Source organism: Mastacembelus armatus, chromosome 10 (genome assembly GCF_900324485.2).
Source record: "Mastacembelus armatus chromosome 10, fMasArm1.2, whole genome shotgun sequence".
Classification (NCBI taxonomy): domain Eukaryota; kingdom Metazoa; phylum Chordata; class Actinopteri; order Synbranchiformes; family Mastacembelidae; genus Mastacembelus; species Mastacembelus armatus.
In genome coordinates, this window is record NC_046642.1 from 11,538,958 (window position 1) to 11,566,734 (window position 27,777).

General features: G+C 37.9%; 1 long non-coding RNA gene across 1 annotated transcript; it reads right to left on the minus strand.

The window, feature by feature from the left end:
* Nucleotides 1-13,363: 13,363 nt before the first annotated feature.
* Nucleotides 13,364-21,597, minus strand: LOC113144666 (uncharacterized). The gene is made up of 3 exons (XR_003297180.1): nt 21,509-21,597; nt 15,818-15,904; nt 13,364-14,189 (listed from the first exon to the last, which is right to left on the minus strand). It is a non-coding gene; the product is annotated as an uncharacterized LOC113144666 (long non-coding RNA).
* Between the last annotated feature and the right edge of the window lie 6,180 nt (nt 21,598-27,777).

Below are 27,777 nucleotides of genomic sequence, written 5' to 3' on the forward strand. Positions count from 1 at the left end.
CAAAAACAGGCTGCACCACATCTGAGAACACTGTCTAATTAGATGATGTATATTTCATATTGCTCTTTTGCAATACAACACGATGATGTATTAGAATATCCATTATTCATAGCAAACTCCAAAACATTTGACGTATTTATTTTTCAGTGTGCATTGGCGGCCAAGCTATTTCAGAAGATGCATGCATTTGACACTAATTTTTGGATGCATTGTACGGGTGGGGCAAAGTGGCTCTCTTGTCTACATTATTAAAGCCCTCAGATGTGTTTTTCTTGTTTTCAGCTGATGGAAATATATTATTATGAAGCTGTGGAGAGCTGTAGCAGCACAGAAATGTATTAACAGCTCCTGACTTGCTCTGGTGCAAAGTACAGGATGAGTATGCTTGACTCTACAAATATTGCCTGTGCTCCCTGTGTATACAGGAGAGGAGGCGAAGCTTTTGTGTCTGTGTGGTGATCAGAACAGAGTTTATATTTCAAGTATATGAAATCATTGTTCACACTTGCTATGTTAACTCTGTTAAGAGTACAGAGCTTCACATGACCAGATGGGTATAATATAAAGGGAAAGGGAAAAATATGCATCTAATGGATCTATAAAAATGAGGTTTCAATAAATACATTTTGCCTGCTATCAAAGCATTTTTCAGAAAAATAGCCCTTCAGTAGTTGTCGATATTCTTTAAGTTGTATAAGGTATTTGTTGATGTAAAAAAAAAAAAAAAAAAAAAAGACTAATTTATCAGGCTTATCACAAAGTGAGGCTGCATTAGAGTAGACAGTCCTATCCTCACTAATTGAAAAAACATTGATTTGGCCTATTTGTGCCCAGATGAAATGCTTGTGCTGTTATTAATATTTCTTAGCAACCAGACCTCTGTCCAAAGACAGACAAACAACAGTAAATGGTTCTGCTTCTTTTCATTTTTTATAAGAATAATATAGAAATGGTAAACATCTGATGTCATCGTACAGATTTTATAAAAAAAGTTATTTATGTCCAGCTGCAATTAGGGGCCTAGAAAAAGTTAGTGTAGCTTTTACTCTTAAACTGGAAATGTGTGTGTGACTATAAATCAAGACCAATGGGATGTATTGTGGCAATCCATAAAAATTATAGACAGTATTTTTGACAATGAACATCCTGTACATTGACGGTGAATTTCATGAGAAATTACAGCTTTTCTATCACTCAATCACCTGCCATCTCAATTACACTCAGTACTTAGTCTTGTCAGATTTAGCCATGCAGAGTCTCTTTAATGATGACTTTCAGCTCCTCTTTAGAATTTACTGAGAGCTTTGATGTGAGTTGCCACCTTAGATTGCATTCAAGCACCTGTCACTTTTCCACATTCGAAAGAGGGAAGATGGGGAGACATAGAGAGAGACCAGCAGGTGTGTGCTAAGCCTAGCAGTGTAGAAAATTTACTGTAGCCAGACAGAAGCCAGAAAACAGATACAGGCAGCCATTGACAGAGATGTTTTTATCATTATTGGCGAGTGCTACTCCTCAGCCAGAAGTCCCACTTTTATTTGGCCAAGGTTTGGGCAAAACAGTGGAATTGATGCAGAACTGATCAAAACACCCGTATGGCTCTCTCATCTAAAGGGAATTTCACTGATCTGCCAAAGTCCTTCTCTATAATTGCTTCAGTGAAGTGTAGGAACAGCAGTTTCAGGTGAGTAGATATCAGAAGAAAGAGCAGAGCTTGGACAATTTACGGATCCTTAAAGTAAAAAGACCCCCCCCCCCCCCATCTAGAGTAGCCCAGACTCCATCCATTACAGTTCCATTGACAAACAGTGATCTACTGGAAGGGAAGAAAAGTGATATCCATAGTCAGTGGCATCCAGAATGCAGAAAACTTCTTTAAGTTTGTATTTTTTTTTTTAAACCAACATCAAATTATGCATTCTGATACAGCTGTAAAACAGCCAAATCTTGTTAATCCATATTATCGGCTCATCTCTCTGAACCTTGACGTATGTATGCAGGCTTATGTCACCCATTAGGTTTTATGTTACTAGACTGCCACCTAGTGAATGCTCTTGAAAGGTCCCCATCTGTTTTCCACATGAAAAGCGAGTGAGCAAGGTGTCTCAGCTTGTCTTGTGCAGACTCTTTTGATAGAAACACATTTAGGCACTTGCCAGCAGTAATAGAGAGAATGACTTGTAGGCTGCCCATAGGAGTGAGTGTGAGTGTGTGTGGTTGTTTGTCTCTATGTAGCCCTGTGATGGGCTGGTGACCTGTCCAGGGTGTACCCCTGCCTTTCACCTGAGAGAGAGCTGGGATAGGCTCCAGCAGATTCCCATGACCCTGGTTAAGGAATAAGCAGGTATAGAAAATGGATGGATGGATGGATGGATGGATGGACTCGTAGGCTTGTAAAATCCACTGTGGAATCCAAACAGTTTCATTTGGCTGCGTTTTAGATCGCATGAAAACAGCTGAAGAAGAGAGGTTTTTCAGTACGGGAAACTGTTCAGAGATTAAGATTCGTCACCTTAGACTAATCATAATACAGGAAAATATAAGCTAAAGGAGCGAAAATAGGCATTTAATAAACAGGATGCTGTATCAGCTCCGATTACGACTGCAGTCTACCCATATGTCACCCTCAGATTTTTTTTAACTTTTCTTCCTCTCTGCATTCTTCCAAGGAAAAAGCAAAAGTGCACTTTCCATTAGTCCAATCCACAGCCAGTGCAATAGCTGTCTAATGTAAAAAGCAGAGGCAGTAGCTGTTGTTAAGCCTTCAGAGAAACTGAAATTACTCAGCATAGCTTTTATTAGGTACATAAACCACAGTGAGTTGGCTTCCTGGTGTGTCTGACAGAGACTCATAATAATTGTCATAACAAAAAAGAAAGGATCACTGGGTGTATAAAAGAAGGAAACGTTCAGGAGCACGACAGCCGAATAATATCAAAAAGGTCAGAGACACATTGTCTACCAGTAAAAGAACCGTTACCCCTCCACTGAAGCAGAGCTTTTTGATGTTGTCTTAGAACAGAAACTACAGTGCATATTCAGTTTGTACAAACGGGGATAGTTAGTCCAACTTTTTTGTATCCGTAAGAGCCAGAAAATGAAAAAGCGAAAGAAACATGAGCAAGACATTGTGAGGATTTTTGTTTCCAGCCCGGCACTGCCACTTGGCAGTCCAAACAGAGATTTTGTGTTTTGTAGCCAACATTTGAGCTTAACTTGAAAAGAAGTAAAAGAAAGAAATAATATGTATGTACGGAACCAAACAATTTTCAGACAGTTTTCAGGAATTCCGATAATTTTATATCTCTTATTCATCATCAGGAGCCATCAGATTTGGATCATTTTTAACAGACCGTACATTTTGTCTCCCAAATATGCAGATGGAAGTCCCTATCTCGTAGAACTGAGTAATGACTAGCCTGGGTAAGTATTGTTAAGGGACTGTTACAGAAGACCCAATGAATTGCACAGCAGGGGCTAATTGAGAAAGAGACTGAGGCATGATTGTTGCATTCTCCAGAGATGGTTTTTGTCTGAGGCCAGACTAAGGGGGAACGTCGCCTTATCTCTACTCTGATTACCATGCTTCAAATGCAGATTACACTCGTAAGTATTACTAGGTTACAGATATTATTTATTAAAAGCAACACTGCCTGGCAACTGGATTACTCTCTTAAGATTAATCAGACTTCTTATTCATTCACATCATTTCAGATTCTGAAATGGATCTTAATAATAGATGAACTATAGAACAACAGAAAAGAGGGAGAAAATAACAGTTAAGTGCCATGCTGGTTCTGGTTTTTAATGATGTGCTGCAGTGATGGGTTATTTTTGCAGGCTTAAATCAATTAAAGCATTTTAAGGGATGGATTACCCAGCATTTTACTGTAAGCATATATTCTGGGAATCTATTGAACAATGGCATTTGTATAGACATAATTTAATGAACATCTGGTTTTCAGAGGATGCCTAATGATTTCACATTCATCTTCCTCTAAATGGCTAAAGTGCACGCAATTACGTTCTTAATTAGCTGTGAATATGTTTCTGTCAATTGCAGTGATTCATCTCTTAAAAATTAAATGTATCATGTGATTTCAGCAAGGCTGTATTGGTTGTGATTTTGGTACAAGTGTATGTTTTCTGGGTAAAAAGTTCTGTCATTACAACATAGGTCTTGCTGGGGAAAAAAAAAAAAAAAAAAAAAAACCTTTCATAATTCTAGATATTGCTTTGTTCTCTCTGCTGCAAAAGGAGAAAACTGGATTATCTTAAAGCAATATTCATTCTCTCCCTATTCACGACATAAAAAATTTAATGACAGGAACACAGATATATTTAATCATTGGGCTTCCCAGCCCAGCCGTTAAACCCTGCTGTCTGCTGAAGCAAATCAAGAGAATATCTAGCTCCCTAATGAATACTGTTTGGCACTTCCCAGTCTCCGAGACCTTTTGGACTTCTCAGTTTGGTGCTGACAGTCATTTCTTATGACCCAATCACTAATTCCTCATTAGAAATGATGAGCTTCTTCATAACCTCTCTTTGGAAAAGGTTAGGCCTGGGTCCAGAGAAGAGGTAGGGAGTCATTCATTCCGAACCAGAAGGAAAGCTTCACAGGACTGCAGCTATTGATTAGGGGCTTCAGGTTACCTTTCCACCAATGTAGGGGTCTGCACTGCAGCATACTAAGCTGATGTGTAATCAATGACTCATACCACAGCCGGCCTCTGTGCACAGACCCGTCAAATTATACAGTAGACATCCAATATCTGACATAGTGTGTTTTTAAAACTGCCTTCTGGAAGAATGACACACACAGCAGCACACCAGCAAAGACACATTGGACAGTGCGCGAGCTGAACAGTATACAAGGATGTGCATAAAAGTCCAAAACCTTGCACACTCACAAACAACACCGATATACCATCTCACATGCACATGCACACTGTCGGGCATGCACAAACAACCATCGGGTCCTGCAGGGCTACTTTGATTTTTCTCCCTCTGTCCAGATGAAATGTTTATCATCTCAAATACTCTGCAAAAAATATACAAGTTATAAAACCCAATCCTTCTTAGAAATGGTTGCCTTTGGAGTCTGGTGAGCGCCAGCTGTGAGACGTGGCCTATCTGTGCACTTGGCCGAGCAGCGGCTCCAATGTGCCCTCCTCCTCCTCTTCACAGAGCTTAATGATATGCACAAGCACACTCCGGGGCCAGCTTCCCAGAGCATTTAATCCACAGAGATATGATACTATGCTGGATGTTGTGTCATCCATCACAATCTCTCTCCTCTCACCCTCTGTATAGCATCATACCATTTGCACAATGTTTGATTAGGTCCTTTGTTATCTATTTATCTGCCTGTCCGTCTCATCCATCTGCTTTTAATTGATGGAGTAATCCTGCTTTTTAAAGTTTGAAGACTTTGCCAAAGTCTGTGTTTGTTGTTTTTACTTAAGTGTGCATAAGGTAATAAAGTGATCATTGCAGAACTAACCTCCCTGGAGATATCTTCCCAGTCCAACAGTGGTTTAAGTTCTGGTGCACTTTTCACTTTGAATTTCCATTTAAAAAGCGTATGTGCCTGTATGTAACTTTTCTTTGTCTGCTCAACCTCATGGAGCAAAACACGTAAAAGCTTTCATATCATTTAATATTACGCACTGATAACGAGTATCAAAACGCAAATTAAAACTGACGAAAATAGTATTACTTTTGGTTGATACATAAAATGAGCTATTTATTCTATAAAACATAATAAGTGCATTAGTGCTTTATTCCAAAATGTTTTTGTTTTTAGCAATATAAATTCACCAGATCAATATAGTGAAGTCAACACATGCCTATCAATACAATCCTTTATCCATTACATGGTCCATTACATTGTCCCTATGGCTTCCCGACAAGCCATTAGGTAACAAAATCTTGCAAAGGAAACACAATCTTTCATGTCACAGGCTGGTCAGTTTGGAGCCTTAATCAAGATATGTTGCCCCAACTTCCTTTGGATTTTACTAAGTAGTGTGGAAGACAAATGGATAGCCATTAGTAGTGTATTACATATAAAAAGTACTTTGTTCAACAACCATGCATTTTTCTCTCCACTTGTCAAGTGTAATTTGGTGACAATGAACAAAACACGGAAAGCCTATTCTGTTCTGATGTCGGCTGTGTGGTGTTGACAGATTGGCACACTGAATGCATCTGCCTCTTGTTTCTTCTACAGAGGCCCACCACCGTGCCACCCTGCTGAGCAAAGGTTCACAAAAACACCTCGAACAGATCAGACGCAAATTATCACGTCAAGATATATTAATTGCAACGATCACTGAAAGACTAATGGTTACCACTGTCAAAATGCATAGATTCGCAGACACAGAAGCACAACCACATTTCAATGGGTATCATATACAATTATCTGTTGTTCTCTGCAAGAATAAATGTCAAAGTGGAAACACACTGAAATCCAAAAAAACAAAAATGATTTGAACGTGTCGACTGCGAGCCATGATTCGAGAATAATAAGACACTGGTGGGGAAGTATTTCTGAGCTTTTTATAATAAATTTAATTATCCATGAAAAGATTTATGATTTACGCTACTAGACCCTCTATTTGGAGCATATACTATGGTACATAAGTAAGATGTGGTCATATTTTGATACAGTGTTTCTGCAGGAACTAGTACCAATACATCACAAATGTAGATGAAGATATGTCTGTGAATTTATGTTTTATGTCATCGTCAAAGCCATTACTCCTTATTATGTTTTATTTACAAGGTGTGGATGTGGATATCCAGCATGTGAATTGGGCAAATAAAATAATATGCACCTAATATTTTGTATATTCAATGCTTGACATCATATATAAAAAGTAAACTGCCCAATGTATTTCGACATTTATGCTATTATTTTATGGCAATAACTGAACTATTTCTAATCCACACTCTAACGATTGCATCATTTCTATAAATATTTGTTACATTTAGTGTTGTTGCATGAACAGCTTTGCAGAATAGCAAACAGAATATTGGATTGTCTCTGCTGGGGTATGAGTAACTCTGGTGTACGCCCTGAGGCATGGGTATGACAACAGAGGTAAGAACAAACATTTTTACCTCCTCTGAGCCTCTGCACTGCATCCTTGGCCAGTTTAGTGCGCACAGGGCCCCCTGCGAATTCACCGTGTGATACCATTGACACAGATTATAGATTTTACCTGCTTAAAAATATGCTATGTGGGAGCGTGGAAATGTCAGGGAAGGCACCCAGGCTCTGAGATTTACTGGGAATTTATAGATCACCAAATGCTGCTCTCTGAGGAGAAAGAGAGGGTAGTCCATGCAAGAGGCTCGTCAGAATGCAGCCACTGTTTCCCATTTCACCCCGAGCAAGAACTGATATCTGGCAAATTTGCATATACATGTATTTGCACAGATCCAATCAAACGTCAAGGTACCAGCACAATTCCAGAATTCAAAGCGAAATACCAACCAGTGTTTCAGCTGTAACTAATACCCACAGCCCAGGGACGTGGAGGGGAGTGCGCTTTATCTTTGGAACAGATAACATTTAAACCACAGAGGAGTTTTAAGAAGATGGCATATAGCAGCACAGGTCAGGCCACTTGCTCTTGTTTCAGCTGGAGTGTGTCAAGCAGGCAGAACAGAATAAGGGTGGACAAGCTATTGTGTCATGTACCATTCAGTTCAGTAGGGCATCTGTTTATGTGTAGTGTTGCTTACAGTACATCAACACGTATACCTGTGAATCGCAGTATAGAAAATATAAAAACCCTGTGCTGCTCATTTTGTCAGTCTACTTTCTTGGACAGTACATCAGTAGCCAGTGAACACATACTGTAAAACCAATATACATCACTTGTTAAAATCACATAAAATCAAAGTGTAATGATTGTTCAAAAGCTTTTTCCCCTAGAAATACAGTTAATGAATGTGGAGAAACACAGTGGAAGAAAGGAAATGGAACAGAGGTGAGTGAAAGAATATATTAAACCATGAATGGAGAGATAGAGGAAAAATATTCCTCATTCGCAGCCTTCAGAATGTGTTATTAGGGAATGATTTCAACAGGCTCTTAGTAGCTCTCATTAGATGGTGTATCAAACCAGAACAAAACTCACTTCTCCTAACTATGTGGAGGAAGTGGATTGGAAAATTAAATGGGGAGAGGAGAGTGAGGGAGCAGTCTCTGCCACGCTCTTGTCACAGTGCCCCTGCTCCTACTAACAAGTCCGCTCAGTCGACTTGCACTGAAAGTCATTCACATGGTCTTTAATTTCACTTCATTGATTGGAATTTAAAGCCCCGGGATATAGCAAGGAAGACATTAAGATTATCTATTCCCTAAACCATGCGCTGAACATTTGTTTTTAAATTGTGTTACATTATGGCTGAAACCTTGTCTTTTGAGTTTGCAGCCCCAAAACTTCAGAAACTTTATAAACTGAGCCTGCACACACTGTTGGGTACTATATGAGTGCCTGCCGGTTCTAAAAAAGTATATATTTATATATTGCATGCTGCAGATCAAGAAAAGTAACATTTCATTAATCTTGACATGCTGTTCTTGCTTGATGCCAGATGCTGGGGACACAAGCTGTCGAAACAATAGACATGCTCTCAATGCTTACTTTCCCCTTTCCCGTTTTTCTTTGTTTGCACTTCCAAAGACAGCATTACATCTGTCAGCAAGACATGATTTACATAAACATCAAACTATTCTTCTGAGTATCTGTCAGGGAAACTCTTGAGACTTGCAAAAATATTAGCATTTCAAGGTTGCATTTACACTATGTTCATATCTGTTTTGCATATACTATTTTTGTATGTTTTTAATTTACAGCTATTAGGCTGCTTATGTATCTGACCAAAGATTTTAAACATGATCATTACTTGGTCATTAAAAAGGAATAATGTTAGTTTTCAGCGTATGGAACAACGAAACACAGCCTAAAATACTAGAGTCCATAACTTGTGCGGTAAGATGCAAGGAAAACATTCAAAAACATTCAGTATCCAGCTGGTGATAAGAAAATCAATTGAGAAAAGAAATATAAACAGTATTCCAATTCACTTCACTCTGCAACTACACGCAATCACAAATTGAAATGGAAATTGCACTTTGAACAAGTGCATGGCGATTTTATGGATCACTTTTGCCACTGATTGTATATCACTCATGTAGTCCAACAGCTTCAGCATGATGGGGCTGCTATTAACAACAACTGTAAGAAAATTTCATGATGGTTGTCAACAGTGTATATATATATATATATATAAAAATTTTAGTGTATTTTGTCTTTGCATACACATGCTTGTGTTGTGTGGGCAGAGTGTCACATCTGAAAGAGGCAAAAGTGACACTTGTTTCCATTTGCATGATTAGTTGTTACTGCTAAATGGTGTTGAGCACTGGCCTGGAATTATAGTTGTACAGAGAAGCAAATGACCAGCTTGACTGACTGCTTTTAACACCTAAGGAAAAGGAATGTGAATAACAAAACTTGCATTTATGTAAACAGCTAATCTCTGACTATTTTGAAAAAACTTATTTGTTTTGCCTGTTTCTAGGGTCACTTCACCATTCCTCAATCTTTGTTCTATGGGCTACTGTGTGAACAAGACACACAAAAATAAATGCATTTAAAAAAGAGCACTAATACCTCAACTAACTTACCCTGTATCAACAAAAAAAAAAAAAAAAAAAAACTGTACTGCACAAGGATAGAAGAGTACATCATATGAGTGACAGACAAGACCTGAGCAAACATCCTGCTGGATTTACAAAATGTAGTTGCCTGAACGTTTATCTTAAACATTACACTTCAGGTAATATTTACATCAATACTCCCTATATATGTGATATTTTGCTGCACCATAAAGATCAATACTCTATGAATTTTTAAGTGCATCTTAAGGGATAGGGATAACCTATGACCTATGGCACAGACAATTTTATTTGAGCCTGTAGTCTTTCTCAAAACTTTTGACTATGTTTGAAGTACCAAACCTATTTGACAAGATGCATAGTGGTGATCCTCAGTGTGCCCAGTAGTATCAGAATTTCAATCCATAATTTTTTTTTTTTTGCACTTTAAATGGACCATATTTCTTCTGATTTTGTTACTCATTTAATACAATTTACAATTTATTTGTTCAGCCAATTGAAGCAGGTAACAGGTGAACCTGTCCATTGGAAGTAAGGCTAAGAGATTATTGCCCCTGATTTCTTAAAAACATGGAGCAGGAGAAATATGTTAATGTTGTGCCAGGTTTGAGTTGAGCTTCAGCACTGTACAGTTCTGAATACGAATATACCTGCTGCACATAAGACTGGTCAACTGGAAGTCTAAATTCTGATTCAATGATGGCTGATGCAACACCTCATCCTGACTGTCCAATTTCAGGAACGATTCTAATTAGTTGAATACCAGTCTCATTCTGATTGGTCAATTGTAAAACAGATTCTGATTGGTCAATTTAAAAGCAGAATTCTGATTAGAAGATTCAAAGCATCATTCCGATTGGTCGATTTGAAGACATTCTGATGGGTCGATTCGAAGCTGATTCAAAGCCTCATTCTGATTTCCTTCTTTCACCACCACAATACCATCTTTCATCCCCTTAGTGAGCATGTCACATTTTTGAAACATGTCACCCAGTGCAGTATGGCCCAGCTAGTTGATTTTATAGGTTTCAGATAATAGCGGAGTTCTAAGGCACAGACCCATAAGCCAAACCAGGTTCTGCACTTACAGGTATTACAGTGAGTACACCACATTCATTGTTGCTTTTAGTCAACGAATTGCATTTTTGTAAAATAAAAATATAGTAATTAGTTCTGGGTTTACAAGAACATAACAGATTTTGAGATGTTTGAACCCCATTGTATTACCACCTGTAATCACCTGAAAAAAGTCCCTACTTAGTTCATGTAATGAAAACTTAGTTGCTTCCACTTTCTGATGAAGCTCAAACGTCTTGCACAAAAAAAAAAAAAAAAAAAAAAAAAATTATGTTTACATTAGTAAAATGTTGTGGGACCTGCAAAGCATTGAGTTGAGTAATTCTTTCCTGCCATGAAAAAGAAGTTAAACAGACAATGCTGACTGCAATGCTTCAAAAAAAGCAATGCTGCAAAAAAAAAAAAAAAAACGTGGGATCGTTGCAAAAATGTGATAGGCCCAACAGTAGAACTGTCATCTTCCTTTGTGTGAAAGCAAAAAATAAACAAAATGGCCAGTAACATTTATTGTTTATGAAGCACCTCTTGCTTATAGACTTACAGTACCTAAAGATATAAAATGAGTTTGTTTCAGGATTAAATCAAAATGTGTACATCAACAAATGAAACTGTTAGAATCAGTCATGCCTCCTTTTAATGTGATTGTATTACCATTCACTTAGACTCATTAGCATATGTTTCACGCAGAATATCATATTTGACCCAACCTGTCACAACTTTGACTTAACCATACTAAATGTCCAATTACAAAGCCTGACAAAATGAATGGGTTCACGCTGTCCAAAACTAATTGGGTGCCTTAAATCATAACATTTACAAAAATTGAAATGTTTATACATGCAACTGCCTAATTCCAAAAACAGTATAAGCCATGGAAGAACAACTAACAGCTCAACACCTACATTGACATCTTTTAATTTTGTCAACCAAAGACAAGCAAATTCTACTTCAGTCTAAGAGAAAGAGCAACAGTCCAAAAAAATGCTTTTAATAGTGTTTAAAATCAATATTATGATGCAAATGTAGCATTGAAAATTATGTAGAGTATAGAAAACACAACAATTTACCTGCCCTTCAGAAAACAATGCTTGCCATCTTTGTGCTACTTGTGCAACAAGTGGTTTGTGTCTTTTCTTCAGTGCCCAAGCAGTGAAGCAACAAGGTAACAAGTCAGGGTTTTATTTTTTCTAAAAATACCAACGGTCAATGCAATAAATAATACATTTGATTACTAGGCCTATAATAATCGCATCATAACTCTACTCAAACAAACAGCTACTACAGACATGAACTGAAAATAGTGATCTAACACTATGAGGGAACATCTATAGTGGTTTGGCCAAACCAAAATAAACGATAGGTAGATTTTATGGACACCAACTACAACTAAATAAAAAGCAAAACTGACTGAAACCAAAATCACCCCCATGACATAAGAGCAGATAGTTCAATCCATGAGGATGGCTTCAGTGTTAGTATTTAAGGCTCCTTCACCCTAAACCACACCTTTTGCACTACCCCAGAAAGAACATCACCCCAGAATGCATGATCCGAGCAGCACTTTTGCTTGAAAATGAACAGACATCTTTGGGGACCTCAGAGATCTATATTAATCTTGTTAAAAAGGGGTATAATATGTCACCTATAAAGGAAACAACCCAGTGATTCTCTTTTTTGGTGTTGGGTGACAGACAGCTAAAAAGGAAGGTGTCTCTATATGGAAAAAATTATTGTATACTGTATGTTGAATAGTTGATCGCAGGCACTATTGTCTTAATTTGAATTCAAATATGTATGGTACTCTTTCTGTATGTGTTAATTTGATAAAGAATTTTCAGTTTCACAATGAAAATTCCAATTATCAATAATAAATTAAAATCTACTGACATGACACAAAAATTGTTTTTGGAGATGGCAGTCATTAAATTCATTGCACAGATATTATGGACAAGGATTCCCATGTTCCATCTGAAGAATTTAGGGAACTTAGTGTAGTCAAAAATAGGCCACTCCTCTCAGACTTTGATACAGCATGAATTTTGTGTAACACATGATTTCCAGGCCTTATCATTAACTCAACCTTTCGTGAGTTTCCTTATCAGAAAGAGGTAATACATGTTGGGATGGGCAGGACTATAATCCCTGTGGATACAGTGAATCTACATTGGCAAAAGGACAATAGTAATGATATTCACCTAATCTCTCTTGACAGATTCAGGACATGCTTTTCATTAACACGAAAGTGGATAAGAGAGCAATAAGCACTGTTTCAGAGTTTACCTAAATCCTTCAAAGCTAACTGAGATTCATATGCTGGTGTCACCTGTCTCTGTCTGCTTGGGTTTAAGCCAATGCAGGTACCTTATTTACAAAGCACTTTGACATACTTTTTCAGTTATATAGCAGGGATGTAGTTAATTTCACAGTTTTCTATGCAAACTTAAACTACATTCAGGCTTGTTAAAATAAAGAAGAAAATACTGCGAATCTGTTTTGTACTTTAATGAGTGTTTTTGAACTTCAGTGTGAATCAAAAAAACTTATTGTAAAATCGTCACTTTCAAAAAGTCTGAAGAAACACTCCCTATTTCAAACGAATTTCGGTTTTCTTAATGTCCTTACTACTTCTGTAAAACTGTCTGTATAATCCCACTGCCCATGCAGCTGAAGTGTTATATACCTGGTCGATATAAATATTTTCAAATAAAAACATTAATGAACTGATGATTTCATCAGATTATGATCTTTTTCAGATTAATCACAAGATTCTGGTTTCAGCCTGTAAAGCATATCTATTTTCCAGACAGCTTTTTTTATTGCATCAAATTCTGCTGTCAATCATTCATGCTAAGAGCAAGTGTTTTTCAAACACTGCCTATCTCATTTAATCAAAAAAAAAAAAAAAAAACTTCTCATTTTTTGATGTCAGCAGGAAAGTTAATCAGATGAATCTCTAAAAGCAGATTTTTCTCTTTACGTAAAGTGAAAAGGAGTCAGTGGAGTCTCTATTCAGATTGCAAAGGAGTTAAGAGGGAGGATAGCACTTATTTTTCTTTTTAATTAGCTTCATCTGAGGAATTATCCAGCACTAATATAATGGCTCGATTCATCTCCCACACCATCTGGTGTGAGAGGAGTGTACCTCTGGAGCTGATTGCTTTCCCCCAATGCTGTGTCGGGGTAATAGGCTGTTCAAAGGCTGCTCTGGGCTCGGACAGCTGAGCAGAGGTGGGGCAGGAGCAGCTGTCCTTGGCGCCATCACCTGCTGCCTGTCAGAAAGCTTTCAAATATGGTCCATCCATGCTCTAAGTGTATGTATCTGTGCGTATGCGTGTGTGCTTGTGTACATGTGCAACATACTTGAGAGTCAACTCCAGGCAGGGTGCAAATTTCATCCTCTTCCTGAAGAAAACTGGAGAGAGCGAGAAGGAGACAGAGTGCACATCAATAGGACTCATGAACAGCTGGAAGAGGCAAGACAGGTGACAAATAAGCAGTAGAGTCTGGTGATGATACATGCACTTCAGTTTGCTTGCACTTCTGCACCTCATGTCAAATGACAGCCAAAAAAAGCATCATTTGCTTTATATATACTGCTTTTTGTTAAACTGCTCACAAGCCTGGCTGTCGGTAGTATTTCAAACACTTCAGCTACTGTATATGTCAACATACACAACTTTTTTTTGGTAATGTCGGTGACATTCATAAGTTGTTTAAAAGACTATTTGTTGCAGTGACTGTGGATCCTATGACAGCTTGGCAACACCTGGAGTGCTTAAAACCCATCTGACTGTATAGTGCACCAGTGGTGTCTCTGCATCACAGACACCTGTAGACTGTAACTTGCTTTTGGTCAACAAACTTGTGGTGTAAAGGTATTTCAGTTCAGCTACAGAGTGACAGACCAATAAACAAACCTGCATCTCATTTTGGAGTTCCTCATTTTAGTGTTTTGTTTTTTTGTTGTTTGTTTGTTTTTTGTTTTTTTTACTTATCAATCCTGTCTCAGCAAAAAATAAAAAACCCTGATGAGCCCACAGTGCACTACCCAGCATAACAGACAGAAACTGGCAGGTAAACATTTGGCAGCTGATAAAAACAAATATTTCTTCTAGGATTCAATGAAGAACAAAACAGAGGCAAAAGGAGGGTTAATATTGGAGTTACATATGTTAAGTTGTTTGAAATACGATTCCCAAAAAATGCTGAGGTTGCATCATGTCTGCTAAATGTGTAAAAATCAACTATAAATAAAACAACAGTTAATGTAGGTTTAAGTAACAGAACATCGTCCACCAGTTTCATTGGATTAAAAGTAGTCAGGGACATTTTATCTATCAAAAGATAATCACAGAAACTAATATAAGTTTTCTAACTTTCTGACAAGCCACAATGCCAACACAGACACTTAAGCCTCTGCCTTCCTCTTTCATGTTAGATGCTATGAACTGCAACCCTGTTGACGCAAGGATGAGTGGTTATGCAAAAGGGCACTGCTCTGTATTAGTCTTCATCAACTACAACAAATACCTGCAAAAGACCACATAGAGAAAACATGTAATTAAATGGAGACACATTGACTGAACAATGTTTTGCACAGGAATTGAGCGTGTGTGTCTGTGTAGAGGGGAAGGGGTGGGGAGGTGAGGGTTATTGAGGGTATCTTATCTAACAGTTGAGCAGCTTTATGGCTTCTAATAGGCACCCTGTCAGATTGAATTGTAAATATGGAGCATCATTGTGCATTCAGAGGTGTGTACATCCTCTGCTTCATTTACCAGATGCTAAGTCATGACCAACCCGTTTATTGCACCGTGCAAACCACAATTAAAATGAAGAGAGGCTCACAAGGAAAAAGTCATTTACCTTAGTCCGAGCTGCACTTACACACCAGACACAAATTTCACTGTTACTTCAAAACTTTCCATGCATGGAGCACATTATCATTTGATTTCCATCCAGAGTTCTCAATTAAAATTATACAGAGGTTGCATTTCATTACCTAAGCTTGGGGCAATTTGCAGGCCATTAAGCTCCTACCTGTATCACTGGAGATGTTTTCGAGGTGAACATCTGGGGTTGAGGAGGCAGAGCATGAAATGAAATGCCCCTGGCTCTCTTCTCTGCCTTTTGTCCAAAAAAGGCCAAGGGTATTAGAATGATATGCATATTAAAAAGCATGTTTCTACAAGATAGAACAAATTGGTCAGACCAACAGAAAATCGACATATATATGTATATACTGCTATCTAATGTAGATAAAACTTTTAAATTACCCTTTTCAAGGACAAACATTCAGTGGCTACAGTGGTAATATTACAACTAGAATTAAGAATAGAATTTATTGTATGTCTTATTTTTTTCACTGAACAGTAGACAAAGGTCTGCTCTTCCTGGCAGTATAACTATGGAAGCCACCAGAAAAGATGCACATTGAGCTGCAGAGTGACATAACTGCCAACCCACTGCCGCACTGACTTCTATGTACACAGTTTTAAACAGGTGGCCACAATGTTATGGTTTGCATATATAAAGTATATGTATGTGGGCTTCTTGTTCTTCATCACAAACATTATTATTATGGTATTAGGATGAGGAGGAGGAGGCTTGACCCAGCATGAATTTGGTTTTAAAACACCCTGGACTTGTCACCACTGAACACTTTTCACTGGTATCTTATTCTAGAAGGCCTATAAAAATGCAAAGTGTTTCTTACTGAATTCCCCATAAGGGATCAAGAATCTCTATAAAACTGTAATTGATTTTTGTGCCATGCAAAAATAAAGACTTACCATAAAGAAACTACCCTTATGAGACCTTTTAAGAATAAGACCTCATTACACCTTGGATGTAATGTTTTTCTTGCTAAGTCATAATTTAAAATACAAACAAATTACATTGCTGAATGAGAAAATGTAATTTGGTTGGGAATATAATAAAAACTGTAGGATGATTATTTTCTGGAATTCTGTGATTGAGATCTCGTATATATTCCATGTGCATACTTTGCTTAGGGTGAGATGAGACAAAGAATACAGTAGAAGATTAAAAAATATATAATCATATCAGACTTTCATTTGAAGATATTTAAATGCCACTGTGACAAAGGTTCCACAAATGTCTTACAACTAAATGTTATTCTTGTACTAAAAGCATAAATTCTTCACCAGTAATTAAAGACATTCATTAACCTGATGTGGGATGCTTGGCCTCCATTTCAACACAGCCAAAGTTACATTCTTGAAGTTGCATGCAATGGCAAACTTTTTTTTTTAATCAGTTACTGATTAGGTAAAAATATGTGAGGTTTACTGTTTGCCCAATGTTGTATTAATTTCATGCTGCCTCTACATAATCAGAATAATTAGTACTGCATGCTGAGGTTCAGCTATCACGCCTGAAGGCTTTTAGGTCAGATGATAAGGTTCCTGTCTGTCAGGATCAGGGACAGAAAGAAGGCCTACTGCAGGAAGCTGTAACAAAGGCTGCAGCATAAAAAACCAGAGGGGTGTGAAGGTGCATAACGAGCATCAGAGGCCACAAGACCAGCAGTCAGGTGACTCGGAGATGAACAGCCACAGAACTGACCAATTGACTTAATGTATTCTTTAATACATTGGATGTAGAGCCCAAATTCACCACTCTCCTGCCTCTCTCCAACATGACCCTGCCACCACTCCTGACTCCAGGGTCACCTCAACAGACCAGGTGAGGATAGGGCTGAATAGACATCACCACACAAAGACTGCTGGCCCTGACAGAATCAGCCTAAGAATGTTCAAAGCTTGTTCCCTACAGCAATGTGGAGTACTCCAGCGAATCTTTAATGTGAGCCTCCACTATAACAGACTACAAATACCTACTTGGACTTTAAACTCTATGGCACTTCTACTGGTGGCCTCATAACATGGCTCCACATTCTTGCTACTGTGCAGAATCTGCTTGCAAAATGCATAACAGAAGAAATATGTCAGTCTATTGGTTGGCATATTGGTGATACTTTGGTTTTACTTTTGTGAAGTGGCAGGATGTTACATATCCTCCATCTTTGCACACAATATGTAACTATACTAGCAGTACTGTCAGTGCTATGATTAGTGCTCATCGCAATGCATAACTGCTTCTGTTCTTTGTACACTCTCAGTAGAGAGTTATTGACTGAAGTCAAGCTATTTGTATTTATTGTGTTGGTGTGGTTCTTTCACTACTTACTCTCCTTTGAGCAGAGAGCAGCTGTAACACTGCAAAGCAATTTCCCTCTGGGTTTAATAAAGTTCTTTGAATCTTGAATATTGAATGGTATTTATGGAAGAGATCACACAAATGGATTAGAACAATTGAGTCATCATCGCTATCTTTCATTTCATCTGATTTAGCATTTCTCATTACATTTGACAGCATGCTGTCACGTGTAAAAATTACATTCCCTGGTTTCCTTTATGTAAGAAGCAATATCTATGCAAAGAGCTGTTTTATCAAGTGTTACTGTGCTTTCTATAGAGTGGTACCCTTTAATCTTCCGTACTCAAAGGAAGTGAAAAGAATAAAAAGCCAGTCTAATATCTTTTGTTAAAAAAAAAAAAAAAAAATGAAAACACATAGCAATACCCACACTTAGTGGAGGGCAGCTTTGGTGTGTCTCTTTTCACACTGCTGTGAATAATAACATTTGCTTGTTGGGGATTATAGGTCCTTGCTACAGGGTGTTCCAAATATTTTTGCTTATGACAGTCTGAAATGGCTTTCAGTTTGTAAAATAACTGCAGAATTGCTGTCTAAGTCATGTAGTGAACATTTGAAGATCACTTTCCTCAACACTGTGAGGCGGCTGCTTTAAGAGATCCCCAACACAAACTAGCTTTTCATTTCTGTTATCATACTCCAACAGTATGGGGATCTCACTGGAGATTTGTGTGGTACAAGTTGTATTCTAGATGATATGCAGTAATCAGGCCCTTTGAGTCTCCTTCTGTCTCTCTTCCCACTTCTTTCTCTCTCTCCAGTCTGTCTCTCACTCTTTCCCCTGCCCTCACTAAAGCTGGTGAGCACTCAAGTTTTGCAGTGTTTTAGCATTACATCATTCAACATGGCACACTATTAAGCTTTTGGGAACTGGGAAGACAGCCCAGGCCTTCAGATTTGTCATAGCATTGAGCTCCATTGTTGCACTGAACAGATGAATTGCATGCTGACCAAACCAGCACTAAGCTAGGGGTAATAATTAATGTACAGTTCTCTCTTTCTTTTTTTTTTCCTCTAATAAAGCACATGGACAAGGGGTGACACCGCAAATAGTTGTCAGATTTTGTCCCGTTTGTGTCAACACCGGTGGCATATATTTATTCTGCAAGGGGCACGGCCTGCATCCATCTATCTCTCCATCTGCCCATATGATATTCCATCCAGGTACGATGTCATGGCGACGCTTAGTTATGCAGTGGAATTTATTGTCTGCACTGCGGCAGATTACCATTGCTTAACATGCCACACAGGAGACTTAAAGAGGCAGCACTTTTCACAGTGTTGCATCCTGCTGGCAACTATGTTTGAAAGCCTCAGGCATGCTGGGAAGCCTGGTCTTTATGCATGGTTTCCTATGCTGTCAAGGACATAAGGCATACAGTTAAGTGCAAGAGAAAAGAAGGGGTGACTAAATATATTATAATAATGTCATTCACTATTTTACCCTGGAAATTATTTTTTTTTTTTTATTTGTTATTTAAATGTTTGCTTTCTGTTTTTACAATTTTTTGACAGCTGGTATGTGATGCTGACATTAGTTTGCAGTTTCAGTAAGAAATTGGCATATGCATGAACTATTGAGATTATTAAAGGCCAGCTCACACAGACAGCTCTAGAGAAGTGCTTCTTTGGAGCACTGAAACTTGCTAAAATGTGATGTAGAGGGGAGTCAGGGAAAACACTGTTATGTAATGATAAGATGTATAAACCCACTATTTATAAGGTATGTATATTCTGTTTATTTCACCCAAAGCAGCTTTTATAGCTGGAAACTTGAAACATTTTAGTATTCCTTCCATCTCCAGTCTATAACAAAATACAGATTCCCTCTAAATAATTTAACACCACTGCACGTCAAACAGGGATATCAGGCATGAGCCTCAGGATGAAACTGAAGGGAAAGTTCTTTACCAAGCTAAAGGCTATGTAACAAAAGACTACTCTAAGTAGGCTGAGTACAAGAGTTTTTCCTGAAAAAAACATGTAGTGAGATGAGAATTAATCTTTTGAAGTTATTATCTGCATGCAAATGCTATCAGATTCAGACACAAGCCTACAGGACGATAAGAAAGGTTCAGCTTTTGTCCACCGTGGGCAATCCTCCTGGCAACATGGCTGCCATGTGGGTTTTGCCTGTGTGATGCTGATTGCCTGGGGTTAAGCAAGAAACAAAATGTTCTAAAATTGATTAAATCAACCCTGGTGTGTCTCTGTTCAGATCCCATCTGTAGGTAGTTACAGACTATTGCCTACAGCTGAAACACTGTAGCAGAAGTGTTCAGTTTTACAATATCACTTCATTGTACTTGTACATTATTATTACTTTAAAACTTCCATTTTCTTGTCACATTTACATAAACTGGCATTTCATCCCTGCATGTGTGCAGTGTTTGACTGTACTGATTTAAAGTAGGTTTCAGATAACATGTCTTTCACTATGAGCTTTTGAATAAAACAAGTAAAATTAAGAAGAATATGGAGGATTTAAAGTGATTTAAAAATAATCTGTTACATTTTTACATGAATTTTTATTACTCAAATCACTTGTGTCTGACAGAACTTTCTTGGGAAAATCCTTTGGTCCCATTAGTTTGAAACTTGAATAAACCAATCTGTGATAGTTTTGGTTTCAACAAGACCAGCTCCCATTTTGATTTTTGATTTGTGACAATGTTCAAAAATCCTATGTTGACATCCTGAGAAGAGAAAAATCTTTCAGTAGCAAGTACTACAACAGATTTCCTCCTCTTTTGAGGATCTAGCGTGTGCGTGCATGCCTTAATGCAGTCATGCACATTTTACAGAAAACTGGCACCAGATGACAGAATAAACAAGTTGAAGTCAAAAACCAAAAGAACCAATTTTTGACAATAACACATTGTGAATATAGTGTTGTAAATGCATACGATTTGAAACTGTTTCCCTATATCATTATTGTTTTGACATCAGAGAGAGCCCTTACAATTTCTTTCTCAAAAGTAAAAGCAAATTATGAAATACATTCACTAATTTTACAAAACATTATGCCAAGACAGACACACTGCAAATAAACACTGCAAATCACAACAATGAAAATAATTAGAAGTAGCCTGATATACTTATTGCTCAACTGCAAACATGACTTCTTATATTAATCACTAGTCTACTTCACCTTTGTTATTTAGCATATGTAAAAATATAAAACAAGGCATTATGGTTTAGCAAGCAAATAGCCTACACCGAGGAGGCTAACAGCTAATGTTAGCTAGCTAAGAAGGCTCTAGAAGGCTGAGGGCTAAAATAATCAGCCAAATTATGTAACCTTAGCGTTATTATCATAAAACTGGAGTCATGCTGTCTTAGTTGAGTACCTCGCAGTTCTACTCTTCATTTGTTCACAATGACAGAACACAATTTAGCAAACACCATTAACTGCATTTCCTGGGTGGACTTGGTGGCCTAGCTAGCTACCTGCTGGCTGGGTGGATTCACACCGGTATTTAGCGTTACCTTAAGGCCTGCGATGGTGACGAGGATCCGGGAAGGTCGGTGTCGCTTGTTTTACGCCAAAATACACCACAGCGGTTTGCGATACGTACCGGCAGAAACTTATTGGGAAGCTATACCGGCGGACTGACGACAGTTTTATCGCGCTTCATGTTGCGTTACGTGATTGGCCACCTGGACGCTTTGCGGGATGACGTCATTTTCGCGAACAAAATAATAAAACGGCAGCTACAGAAGTTATTGTTTTATTATTCCTCCTTTCTATCATGATACACCAGCAGCACCACCCACAGCCTTTAAATTGACTGTAATCAGCACTTTTCACTTTAAACAACAACTGAACCTTATCACCTTTATGAAGGGAGGATTTCTTGCAGGACAGTTGCATTAGGCTGCATTAGTTTTAACTGGGTGTACCTAATAAACTGCCAACTGAGTGTACACATCCCAACCCCCAGCTTTCCCACATTCACAGTAGCATTTGAGAACAAAACACATTTATAGGCTACTGTTCACAAGAGTTTATACTGTGCAATGATAGCATCATATCATAGGGAGTTTTTATGAATTTAGCCTGTCACATAACCAGTTTGTCACACTACACTGTAATGTTCATCACACATACACAGCAGTGTGGAGTCACAGTTACAGAACAGCAAAGTTAAACACAGCAGAGAAGCAGGCAGGTCTTAATATAGAGCTAGTATGTAAATGAATGAAAAAATAAAAGCTATTTACTGCTATTGTTTAATCTTTTGATGATTATTAGACATATTTATCCATTTTAGCATACACTGACTATTCCCACTTGCAGTATTTCTTGTGTTTTCTGTATTTGTAGAAGGCTACAGTTACATAATATTGTAAGCCTGCATCCAGCAGACCTCCAACATGGCTGCATAAACCTGATCCAGTGCGTGCAGACAGGGAACATTTGTTGACTCTTCATCCATTCCAAGGCCCTCCATTATGGCTCTGGATGACAGATGTAGATATGGTAGTGCTCTCCCCCGGGCTGTAAAGCATGAGGCCTAACCTTCCTTACAGCAGAAGTAATGGTCCACACCTTTAATTGTCGTGGGCTGTTCATCTTCACTAACAATAGCAGTAAGCAATGGGTCTGGGAAAGAAAGGCAGTCGTGTCTGACAAAGGAAGTGATTTAGTTCTGGAGGCAATTCGTAAGCGGGTGTTGCAGGGTGTAGGAACTGCAGTAATGTGCCAAGCGAAAGATCACATGGGGTAAAATGCATAGCACACACATTAGTAGGACATAAGCAATGCTGATTTTTTTTTTTTTTTTTACTTTTATAGCAAAGATTTATTTGAAAAAAAGGAAGCAGTAAAATATATACTGTGCATGTCCTTCAAGAAGCTAGAGCTTGTGTTATTGGAGTGGACATGATGTTCTCTGAATTATGGATGTTGCAGAGGCTTAGAAAGTGAGTTGGACAAGAGGAACTTTGTCACCACAGTTGTATCAGTCAGAAAACAAACAACACATCTCATTTAAAGAATTGGGCTGTTTCCGTATGTGATCTTTTTCAGGTTTTGATGTTTCCTCATTATTCCATTTGATGTCAAAACATCATTTGATGCTCAACTTTCAAAAGTCTGTTTTTAGTTCTGTATTTCTTTATTCCGCCCATCCTTCCAAAGAGGCAAAACTGCTGTGAAAAAAAATGATGCCACTGATGGGTCACTGGTTTACTGTCTGAATTAGACACATAAAATAAGGAATAGACGAGTGTAGTTACCAAATTAAAGCATGTTCCCCAGGAAAGTTGAGGCCCATTAAAATGATAGATTGCATGGTGTATGCAAAGGGATGCTTTACACCCACAAAACATTCTAATTGCATTCATTCCTGTGAGAAGCCCACAAATGTTGAATCTAGATTCTCAGGCGTACTGGCAGCAAGCTGCCAGACAGCAGATGACTGGCTTCAAACGAGTAGCGAGGGGGAGAGATGTAAAATCTTGACAAACAGTGAGAGCCAGTGTCCACATCATCTCTCGCCCCTGACAGGCTTCCCCATGCATGAATTCAAAGCTGGTAAAACCATGGCTGGATTCATTTTGATCTGACATCCATCATGTAGATCAGTGTTGTGGTTTCACTGTAGTGTGTCCACGATAAGATGTTTTGGCAATTGGCCCATGACATCTGTTAGAGCCAGTCAAGAGAAACTGGGACCAATTTGGCATTTCTGTCACAAGTTATTGGTGGCTTTTGGCTGTGAGCACTATTCATTCATATTAGAATAGGCACACAAGAACCAAAATGATCCTTTAATGCGGCTGTATTGTAAAGAATGTACAAATAGTTTTTAAATTGAATTTTGAAAAAAAAAAAATGTAAAGCATAAATCCTGTATACAAAGCTTACTGTGTTGATTTTTGAGGTTGCAATCTGTGGTGTGACTGCATTAGACTGTGGGATTTTGTAATATTGGCATTTTTTTTTTTTTCTTTTTTTTTTTTTTTGTTGCCTCTATCTTTACTGCTTTTTCTTCCCTTTACCCTGGAGAGAGTCGGTAAATTGGAAAATTGGGAGGGACTGTAGATTTTGTTCTCTTTTCATTTGTCAGCGGGAACCAGTAAAAGCCTTACAGCCAGTTGCCTCGGGGTAAATGAGTTTTGTGTACTAGTTTAAAACCATTAAGAAATAAACTACATGATATGCTGAAATATTAATGATGATAAGAGATGCAGACTAGACGTGTGTCTAAGAGCTCACGGGGCTCCTCACTGGTAACCACTGTAAACTAGCCCTGCTTGTATTCATGATTAGAAGTAAGTCTCAGATTCTCTTAATACCGGCAATCATATCTAATTATGCAATGAATAAGTTCATAGCTGAACCTGCTTTAATTCCAGTGTCATAGTATTAGAGATAAACTCCTCACAGTATTTCTTTATGGCGGAAGCATGGCAGCATGTGTGTGGAAGGCGTTAGGCAGATGGGTTGTGTCTGATAACCCTCACTCATCATAATGAGACAAGAATGCGCTTCACCAATCTTAGGCCCTGTCTGATGGCAAGAGACACAGTGCCCACTCACACGGGAGGGATCTTTCCCCTCTTCAAAGATAATGAGATGACAATGTATTCAACTATCATTAGATAGAGACAGGGTTTTGGGGGGAGGACAGAGGGAGAAACATACTGCAGCACTTGTCTGCTGCCTTTGATCAGATGAGAAAAGCAACTGTCATTCTTTGTATTAGTGCTGGAGTCATGCAAGCTCAGCTAACTACTTTATCACCGTCACTGTCACTAAATGGCCTTAGTTTGTAGTGTACTTCCTCAAGCAGGTGATTTCTGAGGTTCACCTGAATTGTGCAGGAACACACATCTCTGCGGTTAGATGCTGTCCAACTGGCTGTGTGATATATTAAATCTTTGTCTCTCGCTGAATTCAGTCACTTGCACAAAAAAAATGTTGCTGTGTAAAATCAATTTGCCATCACCTGGGAAGAAAAGACACAACATTTTTCCTGACATGGCACTCCATTGCAAAATGTCAAAAGTGCCATGTTAACAGGCTTATTTAAACAGGTTTGACAAGACAATCTTATTCTAAGTTGACAGTTTGTTGTTGCACTTGTAGAGAGATCCATCTTGTCTTTTGTCCCCATGGTGAAAATGATCCCTTGAATGCTGTTTTTTTATTATTATTCACAGTCTTTCTCAGAACACTGGGTTTTTTTTTTTTTTTGACAAATAAAACATCCAAATTCATTTTTCAGCCATTCTTCAGTAAGCATTAAACCACTGACTGTATTTTGACAGCAAACAATTATGCAGCGTTATCATTTATCTGGCAGACGAAAAATGTAGTTGGTGAATCCAAAATTCTGTGGCTCTAACAAGTTATCTTTGTAATTTTGTAATTTAGGTAAGCTTTTATTCTTCCTAAACATAGAAACATATATTATATAAGAAAATAACCTGGTGCACATATATGTAGTCACAGCCCTCTGTCAATATAGTACAATGTTTGTGACTCATGCTGTGCTGTTGCTTTTTTCTCTCATCACTTTCTATCTCTGTTGATGTCACAAAAAAAAAAAAACTAAAATACGAGGAAGAGCTGCTCCCTCACTCCTAAAAAATATATCAAAAAGAGGCTAGAAGCAGAGCTCAAAAAATAGAACAATCTGTCTACATTTGTCACACATTTATGAGAGATTGTTAAAACTTTTGGGATGGCAAAATGTCTTTAAAATTTGACAAATCATTTTTCAAGTCAGTGCCCATCTTGTTCGTAGGCTTCATGGTCCCCTTAAAACTCAACAAGATGCTCGTTTGAAAGTAAGAGAGGGAGACGCCTTAACATCCAATTTCCCAACATTTCATCATCATGTCTCAATAATTATGCAGGGTTATTATAGCTCAAGTATTTGTCCTTGGCATTCTTAATGCAGGTTGACATTTATTATGAACAGTAATGGTATTGGAGATCTTTGATTTGCCGTTTGCGGCGGTAAGTGTGGTGAGGTGCTTCCTCTGCAGTGCAACAGCACCCTCTCTTGATAATTTATGATATGATTACATCACCATGAAGGAGCATACAGTAGGTTTTTCAGACTAAAATTCAAACTACTAAAATGATTCAAGCAAAAGAAAAAAAAAATAGAAGGATGTATATTCTAAGTACACAACACCCACATGTAATTTGTCTCAAAGCCTGGAGCTCACACAAACTTGTTGGTTTTTCATTGTCTTCATCTTTTTTTTTTTTTTTTTTTATATTCTAAAAATGGAAGTCATTAAGTGTTTGGTTTTTTAAAAAAATCTTCAGCACCTGTAACACAAAACAATTTCATTTGGCATGGAAATCATTAAATGCATGTTTTAAACTCAAGGTATTTGGTAACACCCCACATGTCACCTATTAGTTATTTCTCAAAGTCTTTGGAGATGACTTGCCTGTTTTGTGGTATAAATTTACAAATTTGAGCAAAGACTGAACTACTATGTGATGCACTGCGTTGACATCTTATGATTTTAATTACTGTAAATAATAAATAAAGTGATTGATGTCATGTTAAAAACCTAAAAGGATTACATTGCGTTACATTTTAAGGTTAATCATGAAATGATTCCTGATATGATATCAGATATCTCATAATTCAGATGAAGCAGCTCTGCTTAAGTCAGCGCTGTTCCATCTTACTCGTAAATTATCAGTGAATCTTACCACTTATTAAAATGTAGCAGTCAAATTTCTCCTCTTAGCCTGATCACTGCCATATTAAAGTTTTGATAACATAGTAATGTTGTACTTTAGTGCCAAGCTAATATTTGTAACCAGAATCAGAATTGACAACTTTGAGGCAGTGTATTGCATCATTCTCTCATCACGTGATGCTGACTGTGTTTTTCACTGTTTATAGCTGCAGTTGCTAACCTATGGGTGGCACCTAGACTGAATTGGCAAAGCAGTTTAGTCTTAACAGATGTGGAATTTAAGATTAGGCAATACTGAGCTAACACACAGGAGAAAAACATCAGAAAAAAGGGAAAAGAACAGAAAGTTTTTCTCTCAGTCATAACCACTACAAGGACAAATTGAATAAAGCTGTTTTCATCATTATGGTCTCATGTTTCTGCAGACATTACACTACGTTTCTCAAATTAATTGGACAGAGATATATTGAGATAAATATTCTTCATGTTGTAATATATTCTGAGGAGGTAAACTTGGGTAAAAAGCTATTATCCTTTATTGATTTCCTTTATAAGATCTGACAGGAGGAGATGCAGCAGAAATAAAAAGTTAGAGGAGATTAATCTTTACATCAACTGAGATATTGATTGTGCAAAAGGTGGTGGAGGGTTGGAAGGTGTATCTAATATTTTGTGTTTTTTAAAAACATCTGCAGGTTTGTGAGTAAGAGCTGTATATGTGGACATATAAGGCCATATTTTGTATGTAAAACCATCAAAATCTAGCCAAACAACCAGGAGGAGGGTGGGATGGTGGGACTATGAAACTATTTGGAGGGTACATAATGAAAAAATAGAAAGGCAAGCAATGGCAGTTGGTCCTCAGTCTGTTGATAAAAGAGTGAAAGAACAGAGTGATATTAACAAACATGCTTGTGGATGCTGAAAGAGAACAAAACTGAGGTTAATGCTGACATCAAAGCAGCTTCCAAGTCTGTTTAGTGAAAGAATCATTGGAGTTTACTTAAAGCAAGACAACAAGAGAACCTAAAATCTGCCCGCTGAGGGGCCACATTCAGCTGTAAACATGGATTTCAACA